This window comes from Anabrus simplex, chromosome 2, assembly GCF_040414725.1.
Source record: "Anabrus simplex isolate iqAnaSimp1 chromosome 2, ASM4041472v1, whole genome shotgun sequence".
NCBI lineage: Eukaryota > Metazoa > Arthropoda > Insecta > Orthoptera > Tettigoniidae > Anabrus > Anabrus simplex.
Window position 1 is genome coordinate 1054398287 of NC_090266.1, and position 21928 is coordinate 1054420214.

General features: G+C 40.3%; 1 protein-coding gene across 2 annotated transcripts in view; it reads right to left on the minus strand.

Annotated features, from left to right (window-relative positions):
* Positions 1 to 21606, minus strand: part of Ranbp21 (exportin-5-like protein Ranbp21) — a 417228-nt gene extending 395622 nt beyond the window's left edge. Inside the window, exon 1 of one of the 2 annotated variants that reach the window (XM_067141992.2) lies at positions 21245 to 21606. The gene's annotated coding sequence lies outside the window, so the exon portion shown is untranslated. The remainder of the gene's footprint in view (positions 1 to 21244) is intronic. The other variant, XM_067141993.2, reaches the window with a different exon arrangement.
* Between the last annotated feature and the right edge of the window lie 322 nt (positions 21607 to 21928).

Here is a 21928-nt window from a genome sequence, read left to right on the forward strand (position 1 = left end):
TGAAAATGGGAAACCACGGAAAACCATTTTCAGGGCTGCCGACAGTGGGGTTCGAACCTACTATCTCCCGATTACTGGATACTGGCCGCACTTAAGCGACTGCAGCTATCGAGCTTGGTATACTCTAGTTGGGGTCTTACCAGAGACTTATATGTCCTCTCCTTTACATCCTTACTACAACCCCTAAATACCCTCATAACCATGTGCAGAGATCTGTACCCTTTAGTGACAATCATACTGATGTGATTACCCCAATGAAGGTCTTTTCTTATATTAACACCTAGGTACTTACAATGATCCCCAAAAGGAACTTTCACCCCATCAACACAGTAATTAAAACTGAGAGGACTTTTCCGATTTGTGAAACTCACAACCTGACTTTTAACCCCGTTTATCATCATACAATTGCCCACCGTCCATCTCAAACATTATCGAGGTCACCCTGCAGCCGCTCACAATCTCGTAACTTATTTATTACTCTGTACAAAATAACATCATCTGCAAACAGCCTTATCTCTGATTCCACTTCTTTACACATATCACTGATATATATAAGAAAACAAAGATCCAATAATACTGCCTTGAGGAATTCCCCTTTTAATTATTACAGGGTCAGATAAAGCTTCGCCTACTCTAATTCTCTTCTATTTTCTAGAAATATAGCCACCCATTCAGTCACTCTTTTTTCTAGTCCAATAGCACTCATTTTTGCCAGTAGTCTTCCATGATCTACCCTATCAAATGCCTTAGATAGGTCAATAGCAATACAGTCCATATGGCCTCCTGAATCCAGGATATCTGCTATATCTTGCTGAAATCCTGCAAGCTGAGCTTCAGTGGAATAACCTTTCCTAAACCCAAACTGTCTTCTGTCAAACCAGTTATCATTTTGCATACATGTCTAATATAATCAGAAAGAATGCTTTCCCAAAGCTTACATGCAATGCATGTCAAACTGACTGGCCTGTAATTTTCAGCTTTATGTCTATCACCCTTTCCTTTATACACAGGGGCTACTATAGCAACTCTCCATTCACATGGTATAGCTCCTTCAACCAAACAATAATCAAATAAGTATTTTAGATATGGTACTATATCCCAACCCATTGCCTTTAGTATATCCCCAGAAATCTGATCAATTCCAGCTGCTTTTCTAGTTTTCAACTTTTGTATCTTATAAATGTCATTGTTATCATAGGTAAATTTTAATACTTCTTTAACATTAATCTCCTCCTCTATCTGGATATTATCCTTGTAACCAACAATCTTTACATACTGCTGACTGAATACTTCTGCCTTTTGAAGATCCTCAGATACACACTCCCCTTCTTCATTAATGATTCCTGGAATGTCCTTCTTTGAACCTGTTTCTGCCTTAAAGTACCTATACATAACCTTCCATTTTTCACTAAAATTTATATGACCACCAATTATGCTTGCCATATTATCCATAGCTGACTTCTTTGCTAGATTCAATTTCCTAAAGTTCCTTCAATTTCTCCTTACTTCCATAACCATTTCTAACTCTATTTCGTTCCAATATGCACCTCCTTCTTAGTCTCTTTACTTCTCTGTTATAATATAGTGGATCTTTACCATTCCTTACCACCTTTAAAGGTACAAACCTATTTGCACATTCCTCAACAATTGCTTTAAACCCATCCTGGAGTCTGTTTAAATTTTTATTTACCGTTTTCCACCGATCATATTTACTTACTAAAAACTCCCTCATGCCTGTTTTATCGGCCATATGGTACTGCCTAATAGTCCTAATTTTAATACCTTCCTTTCTTTCACATTTATTTTTAACTACAACAAAAACAGCTTCATGATCACTAATACCATCTATTACTTCAGTTTCTCTATAGAACTCATCTGGTTTTATCAGCACCACATCCAAAATATTCTTCCCTCTAGTTGGTTCCATCACTTTCTGAATCAGGTGCCCTTCCCATATTAACTTATTTGCCATTTGTTGTTCATGCTTCCTGTCGTTTGCATTACCTTCCCAATTGACTTTTGGTAAATTGAGATCACCCGGTACAATCACGTTCCTTTCCTTATCGTTTCCCACATAGCTGATTATCTTATCAAATAATTCTGAATCAGCGTCAGCGCTACTCTTTCCCAGTCTGTACACTCCAAAGACATCAAGCTGCCTATTATCTTTAGAGATGAGCCTTACACCTAGAATTTCATGTGTCTCATCTTTAACTTTTTCGTACCTTACAATTTCTTCTTTCACCAGAATGAATACTCCCCCTCCTACCATTCCTATCCTATCTCTACGATACACACTCCAGTTCCCTGAGAATATTTCTGCATCCATTATATCATTTCTCAAATATTAATGAATATGAACCATTATCTGAAACAGTATTAGTGCCCAACTAACATAAATCTCCACCAAAAGAATTCACTTCACCTTCATCAAAACATGAATTAACATGAAAAGGTCCACAGAGCCCAGTAAAACGGAGTAGAATGGTCATTGGAAGAAAAACAGAAATGTTATATAAACAAATGGTTGAGTACCTACAAAGAAGCAGAAGCCAAAGCAAACATTTCCTCACTTACCATGGAACTCCATGAAAAACAGATATCCACAATTGAAGCACAAGATGCAGTTGTACTGGTTTAAGGAAGATATAGCAAAAATGGACTCAACTGGCAAGTCATCTTTTAGTTTGACAGTCATAGATAAATGTAACCAACTGTACGAGTTGGTGTTTATGAAATTTATGGAGGCTGGTGCAAACAACTTGATAGTATATATGAACTTACAAAAATGAGCCCGTGAAGAAGCCAAATCACTTGACTTACCTTTGTCAGGAAGTGCAACATGGGTTATGGAATTTCAAGCAATATTTTCACATAGGTACACAAAAAATCATGCAGCTTGTCACATGAAAAGAAGAACAGGAGTAAGAAAAAAAAACTACTAACAACATACGGCATTCCTGGAGAGAAGAGACAATGTTGCCTATAGAGCAGTATTGTGCTGACAATGTGTATAATGCAAATCAATCTGCCATCAATAAATAAACACATTTCTGGAGAACATTTGATCACCACAGTAAGACGACAGTAGGCCTATATGGCGTCACAAAACACAAAGCGCACACACAATTATGCCAACTGTATCATGCATGGGACGTCTCCTTCCCTGTCTGTTTATTGTCCTGCAGAAATCAAAGCCACCAAGTCAAGCTGTTCAGCAGGGAATGTTTAAGGACTTAATTTAATTGTGCAGTGGTCGAAATCTGGAAACATTATGAAAGACCTTTTCCATATATTTCTGGAGTTGACATTTTTACCTCACACTGGTCCACGAAATGTTTACTGTTGGATTCCTGGGCGCCTCACAAAGTCTTTTTTATTAAATTTGCTTTATGTCACGGGGACACAGATAGGTTTATGGCGGCAATGATATAGGCCTAGGAGTGGGAAGGAAACGGATGTGACCTTTATTAAGGTACAGCTCCAAAATTTGAATGGTGTGAAAATAGGAAACACGGAAAACCATCTTCAGGGCTGCCGACAGTCGGATTTGAACCAACTATCTCCCGGATGCAATATAATAATTTAATACCTTAAGTACTTTCATTAAATAACTATGAACCTGAAAAGTTGAAAGTGCAAATAATTACAGCAAAAACAAATTGTTAATTATAACCGTTATAGACAGGCATGTTTTCGAATGTTCAATACAAATGGTTTAATGGTTCATGGTGTGGGTTACTGTAGTCACGTCCTAGTTCGTGAACCATGGGCAATGGCTGAGTGGCCTAGTAAATGGTCCTGAGAGACGGAATACCAGTTGCTATAGGAAGGGGAGTGGCCATCTCGGACATATTCTGAATCATGGCCCTCCTTGTGCTCAGGCGGCTAGGACTATACAATCCACCGTTGGTCCATAACCCGTTAGAGGATAGATCCTCACTTGGACTATGTGTACGCAGGGTTGCATCCTGCTTCATGAACTTACCGAGCCCAGAACATCTTAAGCAAGACTTGAACCTATGAGAGTAACAGAGTCCCACTCCCATTTGACAGGCAAGGGACTCCTTGGAAACAACTTGGCGAACAAAATGGAATTCGACGGGGAGCTATCAATATTAATGGGGCTTACGGAAGAAAGAAAGTAGAACTGGCTGAGTCAGCAAAGAGGATGCATCGGGATGTGCTAGGGGTAAGTGATATTCAGAATCATCGCTGGAACTTTCTGATTTACTAAAATCATTTCCTTCACTTTCAGAAGCCACAAGATCAATTTCTTCTTCACTTTTGCCGAGCAGGAATAGAATATCTTCATTCACCACTGCCATGTTTGTTTACATGATCGTCAAAACATTACATGTTTAATTCGGTTTTACCATGTTATCCATGGAATAAAAGACGGCAAAGAGCACAAATTACAAATCTTCGATCTATCAATAGGAACAAGGAGCGACTGCAATATGTCTCGGTAACATAGTAACGAATTGACAATACGCTGAAACAGCACAGTCGTTGAGGATGGACGTATCCTTCAAAGTGCTTAACTGTTCTTGAAGAAATGGACGGACACATCCGTCAATGTGCGTCAATGGGTTAACACTGATTGATAGTCCCTTGTAAGTTAGTGGCAAAGAATCGAACTACTAAACTGCTTCGTAACTTGATTTGTTAAAAAGACCCATAGGTAGTGCAAGAAGTCAAAACAGAGAAATGCAATTTTTACATTCCAGACACTTTGTTCAGCCCAGCTGTAAGATTTCCACTGCCGACTTTGGGTCCCTTTCTGTGCAACTGGTCACATTTACATCTTAACATTTTGAAATCAAAGACAGCTTGGCTACTGCATCCTTCAAGACAATCCTCTAAATTTTAATGAGCTAGACTTCCTTACAAGCAACTTTTCAATAGAATTTTGCACTACATGTCTATTTACATCTCAACATTTTGTAGTCACAATTTTTTTTTTTTTTTTTTTTGCTAGTGGCTTTACGTTGCACCGACACATATAGGTCTTATGGTGACAATGGGATAGGAAAGGGCTAGGAGTTGGAAGGAAGCGGCCGTGGCCTTAAACTAGGGTACAGCCCCAGCATTTGCCTGGTGTGAAAATGGGAAACCACAGAAAACATCTTCAGGGCTGCCGACAGTAGGATTTAAACACACTATCTCCCGGATGAAAGTCCCTAACCGCACGGCCAACTCGCACGGTAGTTACAAGTCTTACCTTTGCTACTGCATTGTTCTAGACTATCCACTAAATTTTAATGTATAAGACTTTATTGTAACCTCTTCTGTAGAACTTTACACTGATAACTTCCATTATTACTGAGCCATGTGTTAGGCCTCTCCAGGCTATCTCCATGGGAGACGTCTTCATAAAAGTTGCCATCGGGAATCCATGTTCTGGAGTTCTCGTAAGGGAAATACAGTTGAGCGGGTCTCCCTTGTGTGTTTTATCTGCCCCTCACAATCTCTTTCAATTCTGGTTATTTTTGGTCCCATTTGGACTGTTGAAGATCCAGCGGATTTCATCTATTGTTTTCTGGTGGATCCTGGTCTTTTGGCTGATTTATGTTTGTTTTTTCTTTTTGATATTTTAATGTTTTGGTGTCTGCCTGGTCCGCATTTTCCCATTTTGTATTCCTTTGTGTCCTGCTTCTGTTGACAAGATATGTGGTGTATGCTTTGATAAGGTGTTTTTCCTCTGTTGCGGATTTCTTCGTCGTACTTGCCCTTGGCCATACGGGTGTATGGTGATTGTTCTCCTGTTTTGTTTTGGTTTTACTCTCCTGACAACCATAGTTGTTGTTTCATGTATTTTTATTCTCTCTGAGGATCCAGTGGATTTTAACCCTCTTATTTCTTTTCTCTTCTCTTCTCTGGTGGATACCCCAATTATCTTGGCATTGTATTTTAATTGAATCCCTTTTCCCTTTTGGGAAACACTGTATTTGTGTATACCTCCATTTTTGACAAATAACAATTGTGAGAGCAGGTTGCTGTTTCACAGCTTTCTCCATGACCGTCTTTCTGATTCTGTTCCCCTCTTTTGTTTCGAGCAGGATTTTTCCTATTCACTTTCGGTTGGTCACATGGTGTTCTGTTTTCTCTCCAGGGGAGTGCTCCCATCAGATCTGTGTGTTATGGTTAGGATTTTTTTTTTTTTTTGCTTTACGTCGCACCGACATAGATAGGTCTTGTGGCGACGGGTTAGGATTGTCCATGTCTTATTATTTTCTCTGAATTCTTTCTTTAAAATCCTCTCGTCATGGGCACTGGTTGCCTTGTCTGGCAGTAATGAATTTTATGCTGTACGTTAGCTTATTTCTACTGATACCCTATCTCGGTATTTCTGTACTTCTTTTGTTCTATTTGATTCTGAATCAAACCTGTGGTCCTTTTCTTTCCCTGCTAGTGATGTTATCTTTGATATTTTACATCTGATTTATTTAAAATCTAGTTATCTCCAAATTAACAACTATTTTCTTTCTCTTCTCAGTAAAGTCTAAGTATAGCTTTGCACTAGAACCGTACTTGTGCCTCCTTGGCTAGGGGCTTTACGTCGCACCGACACAGATAGGTCTTATGGCGACGATGAGATAGGAGAGGCCTAGGAGTTGGAAGGTAGCGGCCGTGGCCTTAATTATGGTACAGCCCCAGCATTTGCCTGGTGTGAAAATGGGAAACCACGGAAAACCATTTTCTGGGCTGCCGATAGTGGGATTCGAACCTACTATCTCCCGGATGCAAGCTCACAGCCGCGCGCCTCTACGCGCACGGCCAACTCGCCCGGTGTGCCTCCTTAAGGTCTAGTTAGTTATAGATGTAAGGTCTTTTGGACTCTATAGTCCTTGAATTTTATAAGTTCTCCAATATGTTTTGTATTAGTTGTCATTATGTTTAAGTTCTTTTGCTAACTTGAAGTTCTATTTTATTGTAAAATCTTCCCATTTTAAATAGATTAGGTATCTTCCCCACGCCGCCCCCACCTGCCTACTCATCTTTTCCTGTTAGCACGTTATCTGACGCCACCATCTCACCTCCACTGCGAAGTATCTGACTGAAAAATATTACAAAAACATATGCTGTTGCAAAGTGGTTTGTCTTACAGCTTCCCTTTTCATCTTTGGATGTGGTATTTTGAAGGGGCTCAAATACATCAGCCTCGTGTTGGTAGATTTACTGGCACATAAAAGGACTCCTGCGGGACAAAATTCTGATACCTCGACGTCTCCGAAAACTGTAAAAGTAGTTGGTGGGACATAAAGCCAATAACATTATTATTATTATTATTATTATTATTATTATTATTATTATTATTATTATTATTATTATTATTATTATTATAACTTTGGACGTAGTGAAAAGACTCTTCGGGAGATTTGCATCTGATGTCTTGGACCCATCAGTGCCTGCTTCAAAACTCCAATTTGATGCCAGCCCTGTTCCCATGTTCAGGGAGCTGCCTGGAAACCTGTATGAGCACAACCACTTCAACACTATTGGATGTCCTGGTCATTCTTTGTGACCAGCATTCTGACACGTCATTCTCATCGTAACGGGGACATGGTATCTCAGGGTACTTGGACGGTCCACCCTTTGATCTCCTATACTACGGCTGCCCTTCCCGTCAACGAAAGGATCTCTACTCGGACTTAAACTTCTGCTGACCAGTTACCAGAACTTCCCTATTATATGATATTGTGATTTATTCTGCAATCATATTACATCTACCTATTTCTTCAACATTTTTATTAAAATTTCCGGACTTATCTATTAACATGACTGTTTGTTCACATGTTCCTTTTTCATCTTTTTTTTTTTTTTTTTTCCTAGTGGCTTTATGTTGCATCGACACAGATAGGTCTTAAGGTGACGATGGGATAGGAAAGGCCTAGGAGTTGGAAGGAAGCGGCCGTGGTGTTAATTAAGGTACAGCAACCCCAGCTTTTGCCTGGTGTGAAAATGGGAAACCACGGAAAACCATCATCAGGGCTGCTGACAGTGGGATTCGAACCCACTATCTCCCGGATGCAAGCCCACAGCCACACGGCCAACTCGCCCGGTGTTTACATGTCCTTGTGGAAACGTAAACCTTAGGAGGGGGAGGTCTGAGCCATGTGTTAGGCCTCTCCAGGCTTTCATATTGTCCGCCAGTTCTAATGTTCCTCTCAACACTTCATACTTGTGAACTACCTGTGAAATTTAGTTCAGATTTGACGATCTGAGGGTGCACAAGTTGGAAAGTTTGGAAGATCGTAAACAGAGGTTGCTACTGCTGGAAAGTATTTAGACTTTTACAAACAGACGGCACCTCTGTTGATACAAGTACTTGAAGAAATTTGTTAATGTATAAAGATTCTGTGACATATTTTGCCCCTCTCCTGGAATCCTGTTAGCCAATCAGTATCTTCCCTCCCTTATCCTTCTCTAGAATGTTCCACCAACGTGCTATTTAAGGGGTGGGTTTTGCTCTGGGAGACAATTAGACTTTGCTCGATGAGCAGCAGTGTAACTTGTGCTACGGAGAGCAGAGACCCATGAGGTGGGGGAATGGCTGAACTGGAGATGGACTGAGAAGCTAGGGATGATACCACCCACGTAATTGTGTGTTAAGGAAGATTTCTGCGAGCCACCTAAGGGTGTAAATTACTATACTTAACTTTTGTAGGTAGGATCTTTCTGTGACTTAATTTTTTACGTAGACTACATCTTCATTCTTCGCCCTAATGAGTCTTGTAAGAATACGGAAGCACAAGTGAGGTACTCTCATTAACTTTCTCTCAACTTTGATTTAGTGGCTAAATTTCTGCGGACATTGAAATTTTTTGAAGATTTTTTAAATTTTATTTTTATTGAAGTTTAACTTTCTTCACTTGGATTAGCCACTGCTTCATGGGGCATTTTGCCCAGTCAGGGATGTAAGGTAATCCTTCTGGAGCAATTGCCTTAGCCTCCATTCATTTTTGTTTCTTTCCCATTTTGGGACAACATAGAATGGGCCTTCTGCTCCGGCTTACCTGGATCTTTCGATCCACCATATCTAGTGTTTTTATCTACGAATAACAAATGTACTTGTTTTGAAAAGGGCTTCTTACCCCTTTTGGTAGTACGGAATTCTTGGTCTATTGTGTGTGTGTGACCCTTATTATGGGGCACGGAGCTATGGCTTCTTTACTTTAAAGTTTCTAATAGAGGGGAATCGGGTAATATGGAATAATATAGATATAGATATAGATATTGATTCCCATAGGGAATCTGAAATATTTGTCCTGAATGAGCAAATTTATAATACCAATATAAATGGTCCGTTATTGGACATTATAAATTTTCCAGCTAGCTCATTCTTGGTTGCCAGCGTTTCGCCCTCGTGTGCTAGGGTGGGCTCATCAGTTGGTACCTAGCACACCTACCAATACGCTGGCTAGTGCATACCGTGGAGGCCACTGCGTAGGCTAACTGGAGCCACCGGCAGTGCCAATGCACTAAGAGACTTTGTCTCATCACTAAAAATTGATGCCTGCTTGGCCATCAGATGATATAGATATTGATTCCCATAGGGAATCTGAAATATTTGTCCTGAATGAGCAAATTTATAATACCAATATAAATGGTCCGTTATTGGACATTATAAATTTTCCAGCTAGCTCATTCTTGGTTGCCAGCGTTTCGCCCTCGTGTGCTAGGGTGGGCTCATCAGTTGGTACCTAGCACACCTACCAATACGCTGGCTAGTGCATACCGTGGAGGCCACTGCGTAGGCTAACTGGAGCCACCGGCAGTGCCAATGCACTAAGAGACTTTGTCTCATCACTAAAAATTGATGCCTGCTTGGCCATCAGATGATATAGATATTGATTCCCATAGGGAATCTGAAATATTTGTCCTGAATGAGCAAATTTATAATACCAATATAAATGGTCCGTTATTGGACATTATAAATTTTCCAGCTAGCTCATTCTTGGTTGCCAGCGTTTCGCCCTCGTGTGCTAGGGTGGGCTCATCAGTTGGTACCTAGCACACCTACCAATACGCTGGCTAGTGCATACCGTGGAGGCCACTGCGTAGGCTAACTGGAGCCACCGGCAGTGCCAATGCACTAAGAGACTTTGTCTCATCACTAAAAATTGATGCCTGCTTGGCCATCAGATGATATAGATATTGATTCCCATAGGGAATCTGAAATATTTGTCCTGAATGAGCAAAATTTATAATACCAATATAAATGGTCCGTTATTGGACATTATAAATTTTCCAGCTAGCTCATTCTTGGTTGCCAGCGTTTCGCCCTCGTGTGCTAGGGTGGGCTCATCAGTTGGTACCTAGCACACCTACCAATACGCTGGCTAGTGCATACCGTGGAGGCCACTGCGTAGGCTAACTGGAGCCACCGGCAGTGCCAATGCACTAAGAGACTTTGTCTCATCACTAAAAATTGATGCCTGCTTGGCCATCAGATGATATAGATATTGATTCCCATAGGGAATCTGAAATATTTGTCCTGAATGAGCAAATTTATAATACCAATATAAATGGTCCGTTATTGGACATTATAAATTTTCCAGCTAGCTCATTCTTGGTTGCCAGCGTTTCGCCCTCGTGTGCTAGGGTGGGCTCATCAGTTGGTACCTAGCACACCTACCAATACGCTGGCTAGTGCACACCGTGGAGGCCACTGCGTAGGCTAACTGGAGCCACCGGCAGTGCCAATGCACTAAGAGACTTTGTCTCATCACTAAAAATTGATGCCTGCTTGGCCATCAGATGATATAGATATTGATTCCCATAGGGAATCTGAAATATTTGTCCTGAATGAGCAAATTTATAATACCAATATAAATGGTCCGTTATTGGACATTATAAATTTTCCAGCTAGCTCATTCTTGGTTGCCAGCGTTTCGCCCTCGTGTGCTAGGGTGGGCTCATCAGTTGGTACCTAGCACACCTACCAAAATTTATAATGTCCAATAACGGACCATTTATATTGGTATTATAAATTTGCTCATTCAGGACAAATATTTCAGATTCCCTATGGGAATCAATATCTATATCATCTGATGGCCAAGCAGGCATCAATTTTTAGTGATGAGACAAAGTCTCTTAGTGCATTGGCACTGCCGGTGGCTCCAGTTAGCCTACGCAGTGGCCTCCACGGTGTGCACTAGCCAGCGTATTGGTAGGTGTGCTAGGTACCAACTGATGAGCCCACCCTAGCACACGAGGGCGAAACGCTGGCAACCAAGAATGAGCTAGCTGGAAAATTTATAATGTCCAATAACGGACCATTTATATTGGTATTATAAATTTGCTCATTCAGGACAAATATTTCAGATTCCCTATGGGAATCAATATCTATATCATCTGATGGCCAAGCAGGCATCAATTTTTAGTGATGAGACAAAGTCTCTTAGTGCATTGGCACTGCCGGTGGCTCCAGTTAGCCTACGCAGTGGCCTCCACGGTATGCACTAGCCAGCGTATTGGTAGGTGTGCTAGGTACCAACTGATGAGCCCACCCTAGCACACGAGGGCGAAACGCTGGCAACCAAGAATGAGCTAGCTGGAAAATTTATAATGTCCAATAACGGACCATTTATATTGGTATTATAAATTTGCTCATTCAGGACAAATATTTCAGATTCCCTATGGGAATCAATATCTATATCATCTGATGGCCAAGCAGGCATCAATTTTTAGTGATGAGACAAAGTCTCTTAGTGCACTGGCACTGCCGGTGGCTCCAGTTAGCCTACGCAGTGGCCTCCACGGTATGCACTAGCCAGCGTATTGGTAGGTGTGCTAGGTACCAACTGATGAGCCCACCCTAGCACACGAGGGCGAAACGCTGGCAACCAAGAATGAGCTAGCTGGAAAATTTATAATGTCCAATAACGGACCATTTATATTGGTATTAATATGGAATAGTCGGGCAATATGGAATACCATAATATCTTGCCTGTACGGTACTCCTCTCAGGTGGAAACTTGTCGAATTACGGTAAATGTTCTCTTGATGCTTTGTATTCAGTTTCGACATGCTTGTGAGTGAGGTTCGTGCTTGGAGCAAGAATATTTGTTTTTCATTTTTGAAAATCTTTTGCAGGTAATTCTTTTAAAGCTTGTATTAATTACCAACACTGAGTTTAGTCCTGGGAAATCCAATGTTACATTTTGTACAAGAGTTGTTTATATTGCTACACCAGTGTAACTTCCTTGTTGTGCAAAGTTTATGGCATGACGAATCCTTTAATTCAAACATGGTGTGTCGGGATATATGGAATACTGTTTTAGTTTCAAAGTAAAATGACGTTTAAAATTAATTAAAATTAATTGCATTAATCCTGGTATATTATAACATTTAATTACCTATAGATCTCAGTTTCTGCATCTGTGACTTTTGTCACTGAATGAACAAGTGACTGTAAAAAGAAAATTCTGAATAATTAGTATATACAGATTATCATTTAAGTTAATTACCAATTATATTCTTTCGATTTTTTTAAAATTTCTGTACGTCCACCTGTAAGAACGTTCCTTAAATATAACTGAAAGAATTTATTGAAGCTGTATTTTAATTTACATATTATTTACCCTACTATTCCATATTAGCCGAGTATTCCTTATTACCCACCAAGTGCAACTTTTTGAAAGAAATAATTTTGACGTGAAGACATTAACAATTTACAATTTAAAAATTTAGAGAATTTGGCTAATTATTTGAATTTTCAAACCATATTTATTTATATTTCATAACTGATTTTGGTAAGAAGTTTGTGATAGTACATATATCACACCCCCGAATTATATGTAGAAGTTAGAGATATTATTGTCAGTATTCGATTTATTATTATTATTATTATTATTATTATTATTATTATTATCAGTATTTCATTTGTATATTTTGCCATTTATATTGGTAAGCTGGAAGATATCAACATATGTAGGTATGAGTAATTTGTTTTGCACGAGTGGGAAAACATTGCTTTAATAACTCTGGCAATTTGGTTGAGTCATGTGGCTACCCCAGTGTTTGTTGTGATGTACTTGTGTCGAGATATTCCATGAGTCATGTATATATCCCAGCCTGATGAGATGAGCTTGTTGTTGTATTAGGGAAGTTCGTTGACTCATGTAATAAACCCCAGAGTTTGTTTATCTCTTGGGAGCAAGGTCTTGACAAGAGGTTCACTCATGATTGGCTGGCAAGCACCAATCCAGGCGTATCATCTGAGAGGAGGGGGATGTTGATGTCTATAAAGGTTGATCATACGGCGGCAACCAGTGACATTGTAAAGGAACGAGAAGGAAAACTACTACAACTACAAGCAGTAACACTATATGAGAGAACGACAACTGACACACTGTACGGGAAGGAAGTGGTGCTGATACACGGTACTGGAGTGACACGGCTGCAATGGACTGGACTTCAAACGTTCGTGGAGCGTAGTCTTGTTATGTTCGTGGAAAGTGGCTGATTGTGGAGAGTGCTTGTGCATTAAGTATTGTAGCACTTGTGGCGGCCTAGCATTATATGTTGGTGAAAGCTATCTCAGACTTTCCATAATTTATGTTGAGGATCGACAGACGTGTGTATATATCGTTACAACAAGTGTTAAAATATGTGAACACAGTATTACAAGGTACAGTATCTGTGTGATGTGATAACTGCCGATTATGAGAATCGGTAAGTCGAATTGATATAGAGACAGTGAAGGGTATTTATCTTCATACATGTACATTGTTCATCGGACTATCTACAAATGGTAGCTTAGTTCTCGCTTTCATTTTCCCACGGTTTTCATTATTGTTGTTGTTGTAAATATGGAGTCTTCCAGCAATATTTTATGTGTGTATTATATGTATAATGTTGTATGTTGATGAGGTGCTCATGCACGGATTTTCTTAAGAATATAGTTAGCTATTTTAAAATCAGTGTTATTGATGAACCTAGGTGCAGTTCCTACCTATTTAGTCGTTTTCAGGAGGTTAGGTAAGGCCTGCAGCAGATGTACCAGTACACGCCCTGGGATATAAAGTTTATCATGCTCTATCAAAATTCGAGGGATCCATTCTGGTGAACTCTTGTGCCCATACTACGGACATTTCGATGCATTATTTTGAGTAATATTAATTTATTTCAAGTATTTTATGAAGTTTTTGAGTAATGTTATTTACATATTTTTATTTATATTTTATTCATGATTTTATTTATTAGTAGCCATTAACAGGTTACAAGTTATACTGCCAAAAGTAAATGGTATTCCATATTATACGACTCTCCTCTATATATTCAATAACTTGTACAGGCTGGGCCTTTATTAACGACTGATAATTTTCTGAGGCTCTTTTAATGAGCAAAGTTGTAAGAATTATGCTGCTTGTGTCTACTTGGGACTTTACCCCTATAAGATACCAGGTGGTTTGGCATCTGATTTGGTAACTGTATGTTGTAACATCTACCGGAGGTGTTCGAAGTAATGCCCTAAGGGCTGCTGAGCTCTTCTCTGAGGATAATATTGTACTTCGTTTCAATTAATCTTAGTGTGGTCTGAGCTCTCAGCTCGACTACATGGCTTATTAACTATGTCAAGTTCATATCTACTGAAAATAAAAAATAAACCTTTCCAAATTTCAGTTGGTTTTCTTGTACTTTTGTTTTGATCTATCTACCCTTTCATCCCTCGCGCTTCTTTCCCTCTCTGAGCTACAGATAGTCCATAACAATTATTATCATATTTCCATGTGTAAAAGCTTTTCTACTCTCATACACTTGCAGAAAAATTTGGCTTATTTGTAACAAATCAGGTAATCGTTCTGGCAGACGAAAAAATTCATGGAAAGGACGTACAAATTCTTTTTTCTTCTATTATTTGCTTTTTACGTCACACCAACACAGGTGGATCTTATGGTGATGATGGGATAGGAAAGGGCTAGGAATCAGAAGGAAGCAGCCGTGGCATTAATTAAACAAAAAACCATCACCAGGGCTGCTGACAGTGGGATTTGAACCGCTATATCCTGGATAGAAATTCAGTAATTCAGTTTTATAACATTATAATGGATTTTATGTAGAATACCTTGTAGAGGAGAGATGTGTTTACTGCGAGCACCAGGACCCACCCACCAGCCACCAGAGGTACATTTACTTTTACAATCTAATGTAATTTAGCACCCATCATTCTTCACTGCTGTAGCACACAGTAGCATTTCCATTAACTGAGACAAAATCGGATATGTCATGCCCAGCAATCAAGTCAACTGCCTTCCGTCACCAATTCGCAACAAGAAAAAAAAAAAAACACAACTAATAGTTTTGTCAACAGCCAGGCCTAACCAATTTAGACCAAAGACTTTGTCACTAGCCCAAATGATAATTTAATTCAGCTTTTTTGTCACGGTAAAACTCCAGCTCTGGAGACAAGATTTTTCTAACGTTATAAGTAAGTGGAAATTACTGCAATGAAATCTTACTTGGAATGCGTCTCAGAGGAAAGATGTGTTCATAGCGATGTACAGGAACCCACCATCCTCCCCAAGAACTACATTTACTTTTATAACCTAATAAAGAGTACTACATGCCATTTTCATTGCTGAAGTAGCTACTTGCATTCCTATTGGCAAACGTAAAATGGCACGTGATATCATTCCCGTCAATTATGACAATCATAATCCGTTACCAACCCCAGCACAATAAAAGCGCCCCTTTGTTTGTCCCTATATCAGTGGTCTTGTCCAGATCCTATTCTAACCGTCCACACGGCATGAACCAGTCCACACCAATGGTCTTGTACAGGTCCTATCCTAACAGTCCGGGCGGCGAGAATCAGTCCAGACCCATCGTGTTTCCACACAAAACTAGAGGCCTACGGCCGCTTTGTGGTTTCTAACCTGGAGGCTTATGCCCCCAAACCCCTTTTCCTTGTCCCTATATCCTTGGTCTTGTCCATGTCCTATCCTAAACGCCTGCATGGCAAGAACCAGCCCAGACCAATGGTGTTACAATAATCACCACCACCTATCGAAGTACCACTCATTCATTAGTTCCTAAGTAGAGAGGTTGGCAGTATTGAGCACCACCTGACAACATCCTGAATTCAAGCTCTCAGCTGTGCAACTCTACCCGCACGGCCAACTCGTTCGGTAGACACATTCCATTTTTTTTTTTTTGCTATTGGTTTTACATCCCACCGACACAGATAGGTCCCATGGCAACGATGGGATAGGAAAGGACTAGGAGTGGGAATGAAGCGGCCATGGCCTTAATTAAGGCACAGCCGCAGTATTTGCCTGGTGTGAAAATGGGAAACCACAGAAAACCATCTTCAGGGCTGCCGACAGTGGGGCTCGAACCCACTATCTCCCGGATGCAAGCTCACAGCTCTGCATCCATAACCGCATGGCCAACTCACCCGGTAGACACATTCTTGCTATGTTCCTTGTAACTGAAACCTGCCAATATATGGACTATATGCTACCTGCTTACCAAACTCTCTGAAAAAGAGCAGTGAAGAAACATAAGCTTGAAAATGACAACATATCTTATAATAATGCAAAAAAACTAAAACAGCTTTATGCGTCCAAACACCTTGTCCACCAAGAGAGCTCAGAGGGCATATGAGCCCAGCAAATAAGTAGAAGGTACCAATCATATTTCTGAGGTGTGAATCCTTCCTATGTAAGTGATCTTAAGTGTAGTTTCTTGTTTAGCCTATATCGCTCCTACCCAAGGATGTATGTTGGGATTGTAACAATCTCTGAAGCAAAATCACAATCCAGATTCAAATAATTAGTTACATACTTACTAAAATAGAACTGTCAATCCAGGCCCATTATATGGGAGGCCAGGCTCTGTTAGTCACAAACCAGGACAAAGCTAGAGTGATAGAGGAGCAACATCTCAACAACAAAAACCTGATCCAGCCGGCAGCACCTCGAGAGGGGTCTCTTGCCAGGTTTACCCGGGTCGTGAAGGATAGGTTACAGATTTTGCATGGCACGACTCAGAGAGGTCACGATGCACCGAACAGGCATGCCAACATAGTCACATTAAGCAACAAAGCAAAAGCAACACATTTTGTGGTTTAACATTGCATCTCTGAGAGAGAACAAAACTTCAATTAACATAACAGACCAACGGTCTATAGGTCTGTTTACAGAATACATGCCAAGTAAATTACATCAAGGATAAAGCACTCCCATCTGGCACACACCATGACAGTTTCAAAGTTACGAGCAAATTGGCCGTACAGTTAGGGTTGCATAACTGTGAGCTTGTATTCGGGAAATGAGTTTGAATCCCCACCATCGGCAGCCCAGAAGACAACACCTAGTTGTCCTTCCTGTCCTAAACATGTGACCTGACTAAGGAAGTATAACTAGCTGTAGTATTTAAAGGAGAAAATTGAACCGGTGCACTTGGTGGAAGAGGCATTCCAGTACTCAATCTGCTGCCTTATAGATGAAGTAGGGTACTACTGAAGGCAAAGAGAGTTCACCCTGACAGAAAAATCGCTTGATGATGATGACAATTGTTGTTGTTTAAAGGGGCCTAACATCTATTGCGAAGTCAGCAGAAGAGGAAGGATAACTTTACCTTCTGCAGCCCAGAGTTTATAACATTATAAGGAAGAGAAGATAATGCAAATCTTACTTGGAATTCCTTTCAGAGGCGAGATGTGATCATTGCGATGTCTAGGAACCCACTATCCCACCCCCCAGAAGTACATTTACATGTATAACCTAATAAACAGCAGCACCCGCCATCGGCCATTGCTAAAGTAGCTACTTGCATTCTCATTGGTCAACGTGAACAGAATGTGACGTCATTGCCATCAATGGTGATAAATACATTGCGTTACCAACCCCGGCTGAATAAAAGCACAAACACAAAAACACCACAGGAAATAGAGGCCTAGGGCCACTTCGCAACTTCCAACCATCCAGACCAATGGTCTTGTCCAGATCCTATCATAACTGTCTGAACAGCAAGAACCAGTCCAGATCCTATCCTAACGTCCGCACGGCAAGAACCAGTCAAGACCAATCGTGCAACAATAATCACCACCACCAGCTACCAAAGCACCATTCACTCATTAGTTCCTAAGTACATAGGTTGGCAGCACTGAGCACCGCTTGACATCATCTTTCCCGAGCGTGTAAACAAACGACAGCCGCCCGCACGCAGCTGAACGTAGCGAGTACTGGGCTGCGGAAGGTAAAATTATAATAAGAGGAAAAAGAGAGATTGCTTTCAACAGTAATAGAACAAGCCTCCAGACGAGGCTTCTTCATTCACACAACTGGCCAACTGGAGTGGAGCATGTATTATGATAATGATGATGTGATGACGACGATTACTATAGCACACACTACAATAACGCAAGTTGTCATGTAGGGGGGGGAAACTTTGGCTGCCAATTCGCGAAATATAAGTTACAGATCCAACGTTGTGGAGACTTCAACAATCTCACATGAACTGAACAGGCTTGCCAACAGCGGCAACCCAAAGGGGCCACTGTTTCATGGGAGATTGGCCTGCAACAAACACAAAAGATAGGTCAGAGCTACTGAAGTACACTTCCCGTGCAGATAGTATAATCATTACTGTACCCCGTGGGCCAAGACTTTCACACACACGTAATGACTGTCGTTTGTTTACTCACTCGCGGCCTTCTCGGAAAGGATGTTCTCCAGCAGTGTTCAGTGCTGCCACCTATGTACTTACGAACTATGCTTCGATACCTGGTGGTGGTGATTAACGTTACACATGGTTAGGATACGATCTGGACAAGATTCTTGCCATGTGGACAGTTAGGATAGGATCTGGACAAGATTCTTGCCGTGCGGACGGTTAGAATAGGATCTCGACAAGACTATTGGTCTGGAGGGTTACAAGCCGCGAAGCGGCCCTAGGCCTCTAGTTTCATGCTTCGATACCTGGTGGTGGTGATTATTGTTACACACGGTTAGGATAGGATCTGGACAAGATTCTTGCCGTGCGGACGGTTAGGATAGGATTTGGACAAGATTCTTGCCGTGCGGATGGTTAGGATAGGATCTGGACATGACCATTGGTCTGGACTGTTAGAAGCCGCGAAGCAGCATTAGGCCTCTACTATTGTGAGGAAACACGATTGGTCTGGATGGTTAGGATAGAATCTGGAATAGATTCTTGCTGTGCGGAAGGTTAGGATAGGATTTGGACAAGACGACTAGTCCGGACGGTTAGAAGCCGCGAAGCAGCCCTAGGACTCTAGTTTCATGAGGAAACACGACTGGCGCTTTTATTGTGCGGTGGTTGATGACTGATTACGATTAACTTTCTTCACGAGAAGGATATCACGTACCACTTTACATTGGCCAATAGGAATACAAGTAGCTACTTCAGAAATGAAAATGATGTGTAATTATCTTAATTAGGTTATAAAAGTAAATGTACTTCTGGGGGGGATGGTGGATTCCTGGACATCGCAATGAACACATCTCTCCTCTGAGACGCTCTCCAAGTAGGATTGCATTAATTTCCACTTACTTATAACTAGAGCCCGGATTTCCATGCAAATGCATGTTTTTAAATAAGCTAGTTACACTTCTCAAACTTTGCAAATATTCGTTTTATGGCTTAATAATTCCAAATAACCGTTCTTTTTCCGTGCATGTTTGCATGTTTTGGCCCTTTTAGGAGAAAATTCATGCATAATGCATATTTGGAAGATTTTGGATTTAATAGCGAATATTTGGACGTTTAATACTGCATAATAAGACTCTTCTTCTGACTTTGGCGTATATATTGTTAACTTACATGATAGTGCATTTTTTCTGAATGTTAGTTTGCAGAATTTGGGACAATTCTTCCTCGTTACAGTATGTCTATTACTGAGACACGCAGAAATGCATTCCTGGCATCCTATGTGACGGTAGCCTACATACGGTAGAGGTCCTATAATCCAATTAAACAAACACTTTCTTGTTTGTTGTTTGAGTAAACAATGACGTAAGTCCTAAGGCCCCACGTCGATCTCTAATTCTTAGGAATAAGGTGTCCCAGTTTTACAGTTGTACATTGCTATATATTGAACCGTAAATTGTGCATTAATCATTGACGGCTCATTTTTTCGTCTATGTTATATGAACGAAACAAAACTTGTATCACACTTCTTTGACACCGTGTTACTGAGATAGCAGCTTACAAATTCTGGTTTTGCATTGAATCCTCTTCCGTTGTTATCCTGGAATTTCCTACTCGGAACTCTCACTCGTTACACGTCTTTGTTATCGCAGCAGGCAATTGTCACCAGTTATTGAGGACATTCAAATGTGTCTGCAATCATCGCATGGAGAAGTAGCAGCGGCAGCTAGAGATAGATTGAACAAATTAATTCCTTCAAATCCTGATTTTCAATTCGTCAAGCTTATAAAAGACGTATTGTGGTGAAAATGCAAAAGACGTACAATTTGACCTCACTTTCTTCCAAATGTCTTCATTTAAGTAAGCATCTGTCACTTCTTGTGATGTTGAAAGATCATTTTCTTTGTTGAAGAATGTGCTGACAGATAAACGGATGAGCTTAGATCAAAACAATTTGGAGAAATTACGGTAATTTTTGTACAATTTTTTTATAGTGCATATTGTTCACTTTATTGTGCATGTTTTGCTATATGATAGTGTATGAATGCATGCATCTTTTGAGATATGATAGTACATGGAAATCTGGGCTCTACATATAACATTAGAAATATGTTGGTCCACAGGGTAAAGTAATACCGTAGTATTCACCGTGGCCAAAGAAACGAATGTGGTAACCCTGTGGCCACACACGACTTATATCGGAGACAACATGAACACTGCCTTCATGACAGCTGATCACAGCTGGCCTTTAGCAACAACAAAATTTCGCTGAATTTTGTACTTTCAGGCTGTTGGGTTCTAATTCCTCTATATAAGTAAGAATATCTATGGGCCGGATTTTGGTCTCCCTGGCAATCATCGAAGGAGGATCTCTCCTCTCTGCTACTTCAGGTATCGTAAAAGATTATATTTCTAAACTTCCAACATGTAAACTCCTTACCACAGTACCAACCTTGAAGGGTGTTAAAGTGCATGCACATACACAACCAAAATAAACTCACACCCCTACATGTAAGACACTGAAGGTTTCCTTCGATCAGATAGAAAACAACCGGTCAAATTAATGCAGTGGGTTAACTGTCATAAGAATCTACTTGTATAAACAATGGCAGTTTACCTAACAAGTCAAATTGCAAGATTGTAGTAACCTGTCTTCCAAATCGAAACAGAAGACAGCCGAACCAGAAGCAACACCAAACTCATTTCAAGACACAATACCGCACAGATGTCAACAAGCAAATAAACATTATTATTTCGATAACCAATATGCACCACAAAACAATAAAATCACATTACTGATTCTATATTGAAAGCAGCTTGTTAAACCTTTCGACCACTATATTATTTGTGGAAATATTCATATAGCCACAAATTTAAACGCGAACTATACACCGAGCATTCAATCCAAAACTTCTGTTCTGTTCTGTTCGTGAAGTTGATTTGGGCTCGTTATAATCCAAAACTTCAACTCCGCAACAATCACTTGTCTTTCTTGACATGCTATCAAACATGCCGAAACCAAATATACTATAGAGAATACGTGACATTTTGCGAGTTATCGAAAGACATTGATAGCCAGTGAATGTAACGGGACGAACAAAAAACTGAGCTTAGTAGCGAGAGCGACCAGCTTATGCAGTGTGAAATTTAGACCTTGGATTTCCGTTAAGAAGAAGATTTTCGTGAATGTTTAATTTATTCGATGACAACTTTTTTGAATCGCATTCATACAAGCACTGAACCATATTTGGTAAGGTTCGTGCTGTTTTTAGCTGCAATAAATTTGAAAGGACTTTCCAAA